The sequence below is a fragment of the Chaetodon auriga genome, chromosome 11 (assembly GCF_051107435.1).
Source record: "Chaetodon auriga isolate fChaAug3 chromosome 11, fChaAug3.hap1, whole genome shotgun sequence".
NCBI lineage: Eukaryota > Metazoa > Chordata > Actinopteri > Chaetodontiformes > Chaetodontidae > Chaetodon > Chaetodon auriga.
Window position 1 is genome coordinate 14674664 of NC_135084.1, and position 16418 is coordinate 14691081.

Below are 16418 nucleotides of genomic sequence, written 5' to 3' on the forward strand. Positions count from 1 at the left end.
CAAAGCGCATGAAATGCGACAAGCATGGAGGTGTGAGCTGAACTGCGTGTGCTCTTCTGTGGATTTGTTCTGAATTAAAAAAGCAGATGAAAACGGTGGAAGATTTAAAAAAAAAAAAAAAAAAAAAGTCGAAAACAGAGTGTCTGTTCTGATCAAGCAATTAGCTTCAAAGCTCAGTTCTCTCAGCAAAGTTCCCATAGTAACATTGCTGTACCTGCTCGGTGTGTGAAGAGAGAGGTGGAAAGTTCGGGCTGCGCTAAGAGCACCAACACAAAAACACACACATGCCTTTCTTAAAATCTTGCTGAAATGAATGAGCTTAATAACCCACCGACTTCCAACACGAGCACAGTTAGACTGAGAGGCGAGATATCTCCACAAAGCAACAAAATGTTTATCATCTTTCACATAATGTCCTTCAATGGAAGCCAAACTCGTTATTTACAAAGAACAGTGCAGTAAATGCATAAAAAAAACGAGCGCAAGAGAGAGAGAGAGAAGAGAAAGCGACAGGAGCGAGAGGAAATCAGAGCTGTGTGCTCTTAATGGCCCACAGTAGTCAACAGGAGATGAGCTAAATAAAACATTAAAGCTGGTGTTATGTCATTTCCACTGTGCCATCCAACCTCTGTGTACCATAAGTCGGTGGGTGTGAGAATACTAAGCCACAACTCCACTTAGCCCACAGTAGGGCTCATCCATATTCATAACGCTATCGCTGTAACCCCATGCTCTGCTGGGACGTGTCTCAGCAAAGGTAATCTGTCGACTGTAGGTGTAGTTCACAGCGCGCCGTCTAAAACTCGTCTGAATCGTTCGCAGGGCTCTAACTCACCGCGGAGTTTACACTAAATTAGCTGTGGTAATTTATTGTGTAATTGTTGCACACCGCAGGAAGGATCAGTGAGTCACTGTAATGGCACCCAGAGAACCACTAGATTGGAAGTCATAGTTTCCTCTGTGACCCAGTATAACTGCATCATTATGAGAAGCATTTGTTGAAAATGTCAAGACGGAGATACGTCTTCAGTTGACATTTTAAAAGACATATGAGGCAAAGGGGTGGCACAAAGCAAAATCTTCCTCCAGAGAAGATGCGAAACTTCATTACTGTACAGCACCGTCTGAGTTTGAAGCTGTAAACAATCACCCCTCCTGAAAACATGAGGGGAACAACACTAGCTGTTAAAACTTCTGAACTTCTCTTTGATTGAACTGTACTTTCATTCAGTAATAACAATGGAAAAGGTTACAGTGGTGTAGTAGCTGTCAAGAGAGTGATATTTATCTCTAAAAACCTCTTACAATAATCACAAAGAACAAGGACAACAAGCACAGGAGACTTTTTCCTTTTGTCTCGTTACATAAATACGCAGCCATTAGAGCCGTTCTGCAAATCAAACACAGCAGATTTACAGTTTCGGCTTCTCTCACTTCGCGTCACATGTCGCGTCTGCATGCTCCTAACTGGCTGTTTCCGTCAGCAGTGGCGATGTGACCCCAGACTGCCCAACTGCAACAGATTTCCACCCCGCCCCTCTGCTCTATGCGGCAGGCTGTTCATTGTCGAGCCTGTCAGAGCTTCCCTGTCAGAAATCATTGTCGCCATCACAATATTCAGCCCCGCAGCCCCGGCTGGCATTTTAGACAGTGGATCACACAGCCAGACACATGTGCTGAATGCATCTGCACCAACACCACAAGTGCTAGTGGTGCTAATTCTTCAAGGCAGAGATGGCATGTTAGACAGGAGCAAAATAAAATCTCCGCAGAGACCCGTGGCCTATCCAGGTTCATTTATTCTTGCAGGGCTACGGGCTGACCTTCGACCTGGCTAACATTAACTTGTCCTTTTAAAGGTCAAGGCAGCTGGACCATGTAAGAAGGACCAAACCATGCATGCGCACAGAGACAGACAGAATAAAATGTTCTGGATCACATCATGTAAAAAGATAACTCTTTGTTTTTACGCTCATCAGGTCCCAATCAGCCCAAACAGCAAAGAGAAATTAAAAATGCATGTCATGCAAGAGTTCGGGTCTTAGGAGGATAAAGTATATCTGCCTGCATTTAATAAGTTATGCCTTAAACGTCTGCCTAAAGTTCACACTTGTCCAAGGGGAGGTGGGTAGGATGTATTTGTAGACTGCAGTATTTGCATTAGCCATGACACTGGCACGACTCAAAATGGTTTTAAAACCAGTATCTATTAGTCACAGTATGATCACAACATTAACATAATAAATAGCTTAAAGTACATGTGCAAAATCATCGAATTGGCACGTTTGTTCACTCTTTACAGTTCAGTGTTCAAGGTCAAGTAGTGAAACAGTAACACTAATGTCAAAGACTGTGTTTATGCAGACGCCACTGTTTTAAATTTGTGTCCTATATGCTTTTGTGACCGAGGCCAACAGTTACATAATAATCAAATTATATCATGAGTAACCCTGACAGATTACTCCAGTATTTTTAACCTTGTTTTAAACTAAAGACAACAAGGCTGTAGCTCCAGTCAAGCAGAGACATTGTTTTGGCTTCTGCTATAATCCAAATCTGTCGCTTGCTGTTTTTCAAATGAGGAAGCTTTGCCAAGTGCCAAACACTCCTCCAGTAAAAAGCTTTTTGCTGTTCCTGCTCAGCGGCTGGCCAGCAAAGCTTTAATTAAAACTCTGATCCGACACATTCACTGTTTCAGCCCCTGACTGAACCAGTGTACATTTAGGGGTGTGTGTGTGTGTGTGTGTGTGTGTGTGTGTGTGTGCATGCTTTACTGTGAACCAGCATTTCAAGGAAACGGCTATACAGTATATGTGTGTGCACATACAGGTTTTTGTTTTTTTGCGTAGTTATGTACAAAAATGTAAATTTGCGTGCGGGCACATTTGCCGATGTGCGTGTTTGTGTTGAGATTTATGTGAGTGTTTTGGCAAATAGCTTTAGCAATGTGTGTGCACCTTAAAAAATTCATTACAAGATGTACGCTCCTTCTAAAATCTATTTCACCATCTGGAGACTTTCACGACAAATCAATCTCGTTCGTTCAAAGGAAAAGCAATTCAATTTAAATAGAACGGGACCCCTTTGCAAACTGCAAACAACATCTGACACCACAAAAACACTTACATTCACTGTCTACCGAGAACCTTTTTACATGATATAGTGTCTCCCTTGCTGCATGTTGCAGTTGGCACATTCTGCCTTACATTAAACAAAGGGACTGAGTGTAGGAATGTTACAGGGATGTCCCACAATACCTCCACTCCTCCAAACTAGGCTGCGTAAACTGGGCCAGTGAGGCAGCATTTGGCCTAATACTGTATGTATCTGGGCCTCGACTCAGGAGGGGGGACAGACAGTGTAATAAGTCTGTCTGTCAGCTGACGGCTACATCTGATGGTTTCCCCCCTGTGACTGCTGTCATCTCAACATCCTGTCCCCAGCCTGCAGAGCGCACCCCAAACCAGGGATCTAAATCTGTAACCAGCATGCAGACATACATACATACATGGACAGACTGTCTGTCTGCAGCTGAAATTAGGTTGTCAAAGCTTGCAGGCGGCGAGTCAGGTGCTTTGTCTCTCTGTCAACCGACTGTCCCTTGATGTCCTTTTGAGATAGATGTATCAATAAGCACCATTGCTGAAGTCACTGTGCAATGGCCTAAATGCATCTATGGACGTAAGAGGGGGGGATTCTAACTTGTCTCGTGAGATATGAAGTCAGCATTTATTTACATTTATTTTTTATTTGTAAAATAATTTTTCCGTTGAGACCGTACTAAGGCTTCAAGAGAACTATGCTTCGGGGAATTTGTGCATTGACTGACAGGTGCTTGTTTACTCACTGCTCTTGAGCTCCATTTACGTTTACACATCATTGCCTAAATTTAGCTTCTAGTCTTCATCCTCCTGTCAAGCAAGACTGTGTATCAAATCCACACTGTGCTCATAGCACATACTAATCTTTATAGTTTAATGTTTCAGCAGTTAGTATGGAGGAAATGCATGTATCTTACCAATTTACACAAATGAGATGTGGAGCGAGGGACTCCAATCAAACTGTTTTTGGAAATGTGCTGTGAATTAGAAAAGCAAATGTTTTCCCAAAGACGTCATGTTTTTTTTTTTTTTGATCTTCTGGAGCTGCCTCACCACCAGTTCGTCTTAATCTTCTGGCTGTAAGCCGCTGCTCCATTTCCAGTCTTAATTGCATCGTGGGAGAATAGCGTCAATCAACACCACGCTAAAGAGTCGATCAAAATTGAGGACGCATACTGACATCCTTAAGTATACTTAATTTTGACAATTTTAGCGTGTTAACATGCAGCGAGAATTAGGCTGTGCTGTGAAACTGAGACACAGCTCCAACTTTAAAACATTGCTTTAAAGGTATATGGCTGATGTCAATGATGCCCATGGTTTGCTATACTTGGTGCAAATTAAACACAAGCTTCATCTGCCTAATGAAGATTACATCAGTGCACGCCTGTCTGCTGCGATGACCTTGCTGCAAGATGTCAGACAAACCAGACAAAAAGTGACTCTTAAGCAGAAACAGCAAAGAATCCACAGCTTCAATTTAGCATTTCAGCTAAGCAGAAAATTACCTCACAGTCACGAACACACAATTAAAGGTGTCCACGGCAACAGAACAAGGCACCAGCTTTTTAATGCATCAGCATTATCTGTGGGGGGTGGGGGGGTGGGCAGGAAGAGAAAGCAAAGGCCTAGTTGTATCGGAATATATGCAGAGCACTTCAAAAGCCTCTAAGACTTCTCTCTTTAAATAGAGTGCAGTCAGTAGCACGGCAGTGACACATTTTCTATTGTTTTGACTTTTGTCCTCCAGCAACAGCAACTTTGAGGTAAAGTGCTGACTTTCAGCGTTGCGGGCGCTGACACGCTCACAATGAACAGTGTAGAATTGAAGCCATTTTCATACATCTTCTGTTAATTTCAAGTTTGATGTAAAATGACTGTGATCCTAAACACAGAGGAGCTTTTACGGCTGAATGGAGTCAATCAGTCATCTGACCTTAAACCACGGGCTTCACACAATGTGCTTCACGTCAGTTAAGATCAAACTGAAGAAAAGGACACTGAGAAATGCAAGAAGTAAAGAATCCACCTTACTTCTTGTGTTTCTGCACTGCAGGCCTGGCAGAGTATCACTAAGGAAGATGCCAAATGTCTGCTGATGTTCCACGTATTTCAGACTTCATCTTTCACTACAAAGGATCTGCCATCAAAATTGCATTTACTTTATGTTTATCTAAATACACTGAAACTGTGTATCAAAAGGACAACAATTTCCACTCATTTTGTTGTGTATGTAAACACATCAACAAGGTGAAGTTCTGCAAATTGTGTGATTCAAATCAAATATTTTGGAGTACAGAGCAAACACAACAAAAAGGTGTCACTGTCCCAACTGCTTACAGACTGCACTGGAATGTTTTGTACTATGACTGCAGCAATAACGAAACCATAGCACACTTCAACAAATTTAGTAAAATAAATCACTACAGTGACTCCGTGTGAAGCCATTTAATATGTGTTTCCGCCGTTAAAAGTTGCATGAAATGAATAATTAAACTCTGAAATGGATGAACAATACTTATGATGCACAACCCTTCTCTTTAAAGCAGAATATCAATGGGTCCTGGCCTTAATCAGCCAATGTTGTATAAGTGAACTGGATGAGACAGAGTATAATGCAGAGCCATTAGAACACTGAAACGCACTTAGCCTTTATTAGAGGAGGAAAAAGTGGGAAGTGACTTCACGGAAAGCAGGCTCATCTTTTGTGTCGGTAAATGTAAAAAGGCCGGGGAGTTAACTGGGTTGAGCTCCTCGTGAGGAGAGACGTATAATCTTTTAGGTCACAAACCAGAGGGCGGCTGTCATCACGATCACTGTGGGATGAAAAACACTGCAAGGGTTTCAAAAGACTGCTAATACATCTCAGATCCCTGGGGTGGATGATGTCATTCCTAAAATCTGTGCCTGTTTTGACGTCCGTGCGAAGGCAGCTGACAGTTCGCACATGTGAGTCGTCACTTGTCACTTTTGTCGACTCGACGAACGAAAACAAGAGCGTTGGTTGAGTTTGTGTACTAATCCAAATGTTTTCATTTGATTTCATTAAGCAAGGCCGCCTTGAAAAACATTTTCTTCTTTCAAAACAATGACAGCTGACATGAATAAAAACCTGCAGAATGGTAAACTTATTATTCATGCTCTGGCATTCACGATCCTGTCATCAGATAAATGCGCACACACAAACAAACACACGCACACACGCTCCATGACAGGTGCCATCTTTCTGAGTAAAAAGATCCTCGGAGACTAAATCCAAACACGTCAGCTTACAGGCATTATGGCCACCTCACTGTACAAAGCTTTAACAAGGTCACCCTGCCCTTGAACAACAGCTGCAGTTGAACAAGCTGAACTTTTAAATTCTCTTGTAAGACAACAGAGCATTAATGCAATTTCTTCCTATCATTTGTACCACAACAATGGTAAAAGCGTTCATCAACGACAGCATGTTCGTGTGATTAATCCTCTTTCCTGCGCACAAAGGCATAATTGGAAGCATCTTTTGCCAATCAGGCCTTTCATTTAAAGATAACTGTTTGCCAACAAGCAGTAAACAGACGCATTCATCTGAAAACGAAATGAGAGGCTCGTTACCGTGCCTTTGCAAATGCGTTTCCATCTGGAAATCTGCATTAAACAACTCTGTCACAAACACGGCCTCCAATCAACTTCTCAACCACAGCTTACTTAAAATTCTGAACGCGTCGAGCGTTCGAGTCGTGGGAAATGGCATCACAACTGAACGCGTGACAGGTGACAGCGTGAAGAGACACGGGCAGATGGATGGACGGGTAGAAATAGCAGCAGAGAGCGAGCGTGAGAAGGGAAAGGAAAGTATGTTTTTGCATTTCAGTTTCGGCCACACACAGGTTTTCTATTAGATGACAGATGACACGCTTCACACCCTGCACACTGCAGATATCACTCAGCACAGTCCTTACCTCCTCCTCCCTCCCTCTTCCCTCACCTCTCCATCTGGCTACTGCCTCATCCCAATTTTACCCCCCTGCCCACCACCACTCCCCCTCCCACCCAACACACACATACATCCATACGTTGTCTATTTCTCTGTCAGCATGTCTTCCTCTCCAGCACTGAAGCTCTAGCCAGGTATGTTAATGAAGTTAATCGGATTGTCGCCTGTGGGGAAGCAGCACAAATTTCACAAAGTTCCCAGTTAATTTTACCTTGAATCAATCAGCAGTTGCCTGTCTTCCTACATTTTGTGTGTGCATGTACGTGCATGGAGGGACTCGGGGTGTGTGTGTGTGTGTGTTTGCGTCTATGCGTGTGGACGTGTTTTTGTCCCTGAGCTGCATTACCAACAGTTTGGCAGAAATTAGCCATAATCATATTAGCTGCTCTCCCTCCTCATATGCCGCGAGCATAAATGTGGGACAGAATTAGCAGCAAGTTTCCATCCCAGTTATCTCACGCCTGTGATCAACTCTGCTGTCAAAGACAGCAGCTTAAGAGTTGACAAAGAGTTGACTCTGAGGTTGTGTAAGTGCTGGCGAAAACACTCGGAAACAGACACTGGAATTTAATGCCACAGAATTGCAACTCAAGGCATCTGAAAGCTCAAATGGGATGACTTTGTGTCGGATTGTCACTGTGACAGCTCAGTAATGGCATGAACCAGGTGTCAGAGGTTAGCCTCAAGACAACGGCATTAGCTCCACCATGCTGCCATACTAAGAGGGAACCCCTATGAGGATCATGTGGCCCAGAGACAAATATCATGCATATTTCACTCACAAGTTACCGACACATCCACGCTGCATACCATTGTCTCACCACGGCCTTCACCCTGTGGCCCTGCTCCCCACTGTGTGAGTGTGCATAGACATGACTGAGGTCGTTTGCCATGTGCCAAAGATTTTATAAGCACTAGCAGGTCTCTCCATATTTATTCTACCCTGACAGTGACCTTGCTGTGCTGTGTCTGCACTGTCTCCACCCCGTAAGTCTGAATGCCAGTGCTGTCAATCAAGCAGCCTCCTCACCTCCCCCCAGGGCCACCTTAGGGATGATTATAATGAGGTGTATGTTGGCATTATGGGACAAAAGGCTGCCTGTGAGACCGTTTCATACGAGAGCAGTCACCACCGTGTGTGTGTGTGGACAGAAAATATAGACAGTGATACCAACTTCAGTTCAGCTGTTCAGTAGATAAGCAAAAAAAAAGTTTTATAGCACATGATGCAAGGGCTGAATATGGTTTGAACTTTTTTAGATACAATACCTGAGTTTCAGTTTTTCCATTTAACAAAATGCCTCAACTGTTGAATGCCTAAGCACACACAGCAGTACAAGAACTACTTGATTTAAATCAGAAACTATCTGCTCTCCATACTTTTCAACACTTCACACGACAGACACATTTGGGTCATCCATTGATATCCAACCGTGCACGCTGCAGGTGAACGTTTATCTCAGTTGTCCATTTTTAACTATGCAAAGTTGAATTTGCTGTCACTTTGTCTCTTTTAAGACTCAATTTCTGCTGCCAAAAGTAATTTGGGGGAGACTTGGCATGAGTGTGTGTGTTTGTGGATTGGCGGCAACAAACAGTGACAGTAGTGCCAGCTGCTTGCAGTCCAGGCACACAGAAGAACAGGCTTCCCTGGAATTTGTGGTCACACTGATATCCTCAATGCACACACACACACACACACACACACACACACACACACACACACACACACAACACACACACAAACCTTCCCCTCACAGGATTTACTGTTGCAGTGTCAAACCTGCTCGTCCCATTTCCCTTTATTCTGATCATTCACACGTGCACACACGTGGCTCTCATGCATGCTCACACAAGCACTACAAAGTGCATCTTAAAAACGGTCGATCAAACATTTAATTTTCCTCCATTGCTGACAAAGGCCCCTCACCAAGACAAGCCTCCTTTATTGACTGGCGTCCAGAGGGTCCCGGTAGCTATTATAGCAGCAATGAGTGACTGGCCCAGTCAATAGACGTTCTATTAGTGGACTGCTCTCTCAGGCTCATGCCAGCACACACACACAGTGAGAGGGAGAGAGAAGCGAAGGGAGACTAAGGAGCTCGATGAAGGTCAGGAAAGGAGCAGCGAGCCCCCTGAGGGAAATGCGTTGTGTGGGAGCGGGTGTGTGCGAGAGAGAGGACCAGGAGTAGATCAATAAGAGGAATAAATAGGCACTGACACCAGGCTCAGATATCAGACACACAGATAGCAACTCCTAAATACATGGACAAGTCCTTGCTCATCACACACACAAGCAAAAACAGAGATTACTCCATTATTGACACATTAGTGAAGGATACATTTTATCCACTCACCAAGTCATGTTTATACTGTTGTACTCCAACACAGTAACAAATGACCTCAGCTCTTAAATGTAGTACACAGTACGTGAATGTGACGGCAAGGCTTCAGTGACCTTGGTCCTGCCTGCCCAAGGCAAATTTAGACTGATCTGGATGAGCTGTGAGGTGCTCATGCTGCTTCGCTCTAACAGAGGGGGTAATAGCCAAGGCAAACACCACGATTTATCTCTGATCATCTCACATAATACCACCTATCATTAATAATGCTACACTGCTTAAACAGATGAAGATTAATCTGACAGAGCAGAAGACAGAGAGAGAGAGAGAGTGATTCAAAGAGAAAAACTGCAAGGATCAGGAGCACTTCAAGCTCCATGGTTTTTCTGTCACGACTCCAGCACCGGAGTTTCAGTCCACGCTGGGATACAATGGCTACCGTGCAAACTTCACACTATAATGTTATAATTTACACCTGTGCTTTTCCTACTATGACATTTCAAATGGTCTTCCATGAAAAAGGCCCACTGTTGTGAATCTTAATCAACCCCCAAAAGAAATAAACTTGGGACTTTTTTAAGCAGCCATCATTTGCCATATAATTTCAATATCAGCAGTTTCTTGTGGGCAAAAGTACTTCAAGGTTTGAGTAGCAGACTCAATGTTCATGCTCCATTGTGCTTTTCTATCCATGAAAAAGAATTAATAACAAAGTAGCTAACGTGCATAATACATGCTCAAACACGTGCATCTGAATCAAACGTTGTTTAGTCATTCATTGAGTCTCACTTCAGACTGCATATTACAGTGTTCTCAAAAAGAGAGAAACTCGTGAGTTAAACTGGCAAACGCTTTTGATACAAAATAGATGTGAGCATTTGGAGAAGCACAGATAGGCTGAATCACTGTGAAGCCGCCGTCTCTCTAAAGCCTCTTGATCTTTCAGTGTTCAAGACAGATGACCAAAGTCTGACCAACGCTTTCAGTCAGTAGATATAAAATGTCAAGGGGATTCAAATACAAAGAAACAGGCTGTTGCACTGCTGCCTCAATCTTCGCTCCCTCTGTGTTTCTCTGATGTAGCGCTGCTCTGTGTGCAGAGCAATGAGCACACTGAGATGCGTCACTAAAAAACAGCTCGAGAAAGAGCCCATTTCTTTTTTTTTTATACTTAGAAACTGCTCCTTACTATGCAGCCATTGCACTACTCACTCTAGAGCTGAAAATGGGAGCAACACAACGTCCTTGTTCTTGATGTAATTACAATGAATAAGCATTTACTTTCAGAGGCCATGTATGTCCTTTTCTACATAATCGGAGGGGGCATCAGCGCGCGGCTGAGCACAAGGACAAACCAAACAGGAGACAAATAAGGATAGACGTAGAGGAGAAAACTTTCACTTTCATTTGAATAAGTCATTACAGTCACCAACTGCTCAGATGCGTACAGCTGCACACAGGACTCAGGCAAAAAGAATAAAAGAACGCATCATCCCAAAATAAAATGTAGTTATCAGTCTACTATCTACTCCCCCAGTGTCAATTAGAGTCCACTGAAGTTTATGAAACTGCTAAAGATTGCTTTGATGCATAACATTTAATCACAGCCTCCTAAATTAATGATGAAACAGACAAAATACTTAAATAAATCTTGTACAAAATGTTTGTCTTAGAACTCTAATATCAGCACAGTGTGTAAAACGTAAATACTGTGTTCACTGACAACGGTTTTACAAAGTCTTCCTGAGCACATAGTCAACTCCGTTATGCAATCATGTGTTCACAAAGTGGTGAACCTCGCTCCATCCTTGCTTGTGAATGACCGAGCCTTTCGACGATGCCCCTTTCATTCTGCTTTATTTCTCTTTTATACAGCGTCTCAACTTTTTTGGAATCAGTGTTGTAGTTCTAAAATATGAGATGTTAGAAGCAATGTAATGAACATTAGGGGAAAAGCTGAAATTAAACCTAATAGTGTAGAGAAACATGGATGCAGCATCTTGCGAGTCAACTACATTAGATTCCAAAAGGGACATTTTGAAGCCTGAAGTTGGTGAAGGTTTTTGACTGTGAAAGTCTTTGTCAGGGCAGCTGTGGCTCAGGAGGCAGAGTGGGTCAGAGGGAAACAGTGAGAGGGTCAGTGGTTCGATCCCCCGTTACTCCAATCATGCATGAAGTGTCCGTGGGCGAGAGACTGAACCAAACTGCTGTGAGTGCGAGTGTGAGAATGCGTGAATGTTGCATGTGTTGTAAAGTGCTATGAGATTCAGATAGCCATTTAGATATTAGAGCCAGAAAATGCACATTTGTGCAGCGCCTGAGTGGAGCTGAAGTGAGACAAAATGGACTCACGTAACTGACTGCTGTCAGTCAAGGTAAACACAACCCACATTTTCTTCTTTTAACAAGAATTTTCAAAGTCACTACCAAGCCATGCATTAGGAGAAGTGAAATGAATATTGACTTCACTGCTGGGTTTTTCCAGTTGAAAAATATTTCCATTTACTGTATATCAAGAGCTATTCCACATCTCTTTTGCCCCGGCACCTCCTCTGGGTTTGGAGATGGGGTTGCTGTGCGAGTGAGTTGGTGATCAACGCAAGATCAATGAACGGACTGCTGTTGTGAAGGAACATTACCTCACAATTTGATTTCGATTCAAGGTTCTATATTTCACAGCCCACTAGGCTTTTTTTCAGAGCAGACATTTTGACTTGTCATAGTTGGAAAAGCACAAACCTTGAACTGAAATCACAATTTAATGTTGAGGTAATTATCAGTCAAACTAAGCTCGATTCCTCACTAGGCCTGTCAAAATTGACCAAAAGTGACATTGGACTATTCCGTCTACAAAAAAAAAAAAAAGTCCTTAAGTCCAGTCCTTATGTCCATAAGAGAGCAAACTAATACAAAGAGAGACATGCTACCTGTGTAGGTATATGTATTCAACATAATCATGTTTTAAAAGATCCACATACCCACACATCAAAAAGAACTTCGATGTCCCAGACAAATGGGACAAATTCTGGTCAAATAGTTTTTGTATTTAGGGATCCTATAATTCCCATGTTTTTGTGTCCAACTGACTAATGGAAACAACAATTTTTGAAAGTGGTCCATTTCTGAGTGAGAGCGCTGCAGCCGGCAGCCGTGAAACGGGCTACAATGTAATCCCTCCAGGGGTTTGCGCACCATCAACATACATCCACTAAGTGTTTTTGCCACTGACAGGCTCAGACTGTTATTGAAAGTGGCTGAAAACATTACGGAAAGGATCCCTACAGAGATAGACCTCTTTGTTAAAAAGTAAGATCCTTTTTGTTTAATCAGAAACAGCTGCTATATCGCCCTTGCAAAAGCCACGAGACTCCATTTACAGAAACAGTAATTTTATCACCATAAAACACACTTCATTCAAACTCAAAAACAGAAACAAAATAAAACTCACCACAATCTTCTCGATTTATCTTTCACTGTTCAAACAATCACATCCAACTAAATGGAGTGGTTGAAATAAACTCCTTATTCACCGAATCTTTTTCCACAATGGAATATTAATTCTCACGGTCAGTTTTCTGGGTTTTTACAAATGGAATATACATTTGGATTTAAAATATTCGTTGACAGCCCTAATCCTCACCTGTGGTCATGAGGTTAAGGTAATGACCAAAAGAAATTAATGATACAAGAGGTTGTAATGAGTTTCCTGCAGTTGGTGTCTTGGCTTGGTCTTAGGGAAAAGCAATGGGTGGACACACAAAAGGAACTAGCAAGTACAAATGCTGCTCCCTCACACTGACAGGTGCCAGTTGAGGTGGTTTGGGCATCTGATAAAGACATCCATGAGATGCCTCCCTCTGAAGGTACTGGGATGAGACTCTGGGGTCGGCCCAAGAAAACACTGGAGGGATTATATATCTCATTTAGCCTCAGAATCCTTCAGAAAGAACTGTCAAGAGGAACATCTGGGCTTCCCCACTTAGCCTGCTATTACCATGACCTGGACCTAGCAAATAAGTGGATAACTGGATGTACAGCAAGCAAGCAGTTTGAGGTTTTCTCACTTAAGTACAGTGTTAAGGCATTTTCAAGCCTATAGATGCTTAATTCTGGTCCCAGAAAATTAGTTGATAAAGATGTTGCATTTTCCTCTTGGTTTGGTTTTTTTTCCCATAGAAAATTTAAGCAAACCAAATGACATCACTGAAAGCAAGTCTGCTCACTGGTCCCATGTGTCTGGTGCAGAAGTGACCAAGTAAACAATCTGCCCAAATATCAAGAGCGCAACATACTTTGTTGCTAGTCCAGCTGGTTCTTGATTCATTCTCTGGTACGCTGTAAACAACAGTTGGTTTCACTTATCATAGGGTACAAAACACACCTGGATACTGCAGGCCAGCTCAAAGTCACAGTACACCTGTGTGTTGTGTTTCTTGAGGCGAGCATGTAATGGCTTTTAGCACAACTGTATCAGAGGGCCAATCTGTATCTGTAACATGCAGCCATGGTTGGTGCCTCTGAGAAGGAATTGGTACAAGGTCAGGGGTTTCGTCTTTTTTTGTCTGTCTCACAAGTTTCAAGAGTGAGTCGGGAAGAGAATGAGAGCATTTACATTTTTCACATTAATTCCTTCTCGAACTTCTCACCTTATCCCTTTGTGTATTGCACAATTGAGCCTGGATTAACTCTGGTCTCAGAGGGGTAAATACAGCAGTGGTAATCTACTGAGGAGTCTGGTACTGTCTGTGAATTCAGCTAATCACAATAGTGCCAGTTAGACGGCCAAGGCGCAGAGATTTGAAGGGAGAAAGCGAGATGGGAAATGGGAACAAAGCTGAATATCAGTACACCTAACACTGGAGAAGAGTTTCTGTTGGAGGCGAAGGACGAAGATGACTGATGAATACAGCTTTGTCCTCGAGGTTTTGTTCATTTAAGTCGCATTACTCCAACACTGCCTGGTACTGTAGCACACAAACAAACACAAACACACACACACACACACACACACACACACACACACTAATGGCAGGTACACAGTTGTACAACACTTGTGAAAGAGGTGTGACTGTCAAGACATAAAACATTACCATTCAGATGGAATTCACGCACCCATTCACAAGAACAAATCACACTGCTTTAAACACTTACAAACACAATGTGGCCATACAATTTGTACACAAGTGAAGGTCAATTATTGTTTTGTTGTCAGTATATTTACCAGCATGCCACGGATAAAGAAAGAGAGTCCAAACTCTTCGTCTATTTCTTCTACTTTTTTACATTTTCAACTCATAGTCTCTTGGTAACAGCGGCATTTCTTTGTGTGCATACTCCTGCAGGCGAAGACATTATCAGCATCCTGCTGGCTGCTTAATCATACATTCAAAAATGTGACAGACTTAGATTAGAGGGACAAGTTAGGAACACTGACTTCACAGGACACAATATGACAGTTCCTTATGCTTCATTAACACAGGCACCTCACTACACACACATCAGAGAAGCATGCACCCCCTATTTTTTACGACACTTCAAGGACATTGATCCCAGTCCGCTCATCTTAGTGGTTTTGATCATTTAGGCTACAGGTTCACAGTTTACAGTAAATATCAAACAACAAATGTTAAGGTTGGCTTGTAACATAGAGGGTCATTATGATCTCTGGGCATTTGGGAATGTGATATCTGAGCAATGTGCCATGGTGGGCTAAGCACCTTCAAAGATACCCAAAAAATAAAAAAGTAACTATATTTAACTTTAACTTTATGATTACTGGATTGGTTATTGGCCCAGTGGGTAATGACAAGTTCCAGAGGCAACGTCATCCGAAAGCACACATCACTTTCTCCTTTTAGCTTAATGCAAGGTAGCAGAAGTCTCTCTGCAACTTTTTGGAAAGTCATCATTTAAAGTGCTAAGTCAGCTCATGGAAATACGGCAGAGCAGGATAGTTTGAAAATCAAATTTAGTGATGTAGATTTTGACCATTTTTGGTTGTGTGGTTAAATAATATCCAGCCACTGCAGAGAGCAGTACTACTGCTATTTTAAACAAGTCCTCATTTCTAAATAAAATAGGTTGTTTGTGCATTCCAAAACAACACATAAGCTTTTCCAAATACACCACCCTGTGGTCACAATGTGGGAAGATTTAAACAACTAAAACACGTGGTTAAGGCAAGGAAAATACCAGCAGCATATTTAAAGGAAAGTGACATAAGACAGGTGACAGATTTAACAAAAGAATAACACACACACGTCTCTGGCGTCAAAGTCAAGTTAAGCTGCTGCACAAATGATTGGTGCCATTGTTTCTTCTTGTCCCAAACCCACCATGAACATCTGAGCCTTTCAAAACTGACTTTACTTGGGCAGGCCGCCCAGGTATATTCTCGGCTGCCAAAGTATTTTTGGCGACCCATTTTAACATTTTTTAATTTTATTTTTTTATCCGTGTGAGAGACCAACGTCATCCACGGCCGAATAACTAGAGGACAATCTCCCCTCACTCTATCCCCCCGTCTACTGACAATCAACATGCTCTGCAGAGAAACAGAGAGAGAGACAGAGAGAGAGAGAGACTGGTTAGTACTGAACATAGTACATCCCCTCCTGTGTACAGGCCTACTTATGCTGTTATGCTGCACCTGGTTGGTGCTAATGTCATTCAGTACCACATTGGTTATGATCATTTCAATAGGCTACTACAACAAGCTCCCTCCACATTGTGGCTCATCTACCGTCGTGAAAACGAAATCGTGGGTGAAAAAATCCCAAACGCAGGAGAGGACTGAAGGAAAAAGCAAGGTGAGTAACACTGTCATTCTGTGGGAAACACTGGGGCATCTATTCTTCAAAGCCACCATGAACAGATCCCTGGTATGATATGATGAGCAATTCATTCTCACATTTACAACTATTAGTGATTTAGCTTCACGTTCAGTCAAGCAACAAGAACTTGGAGGAATCCAATCCAAAAATGAGGAAAACAGGT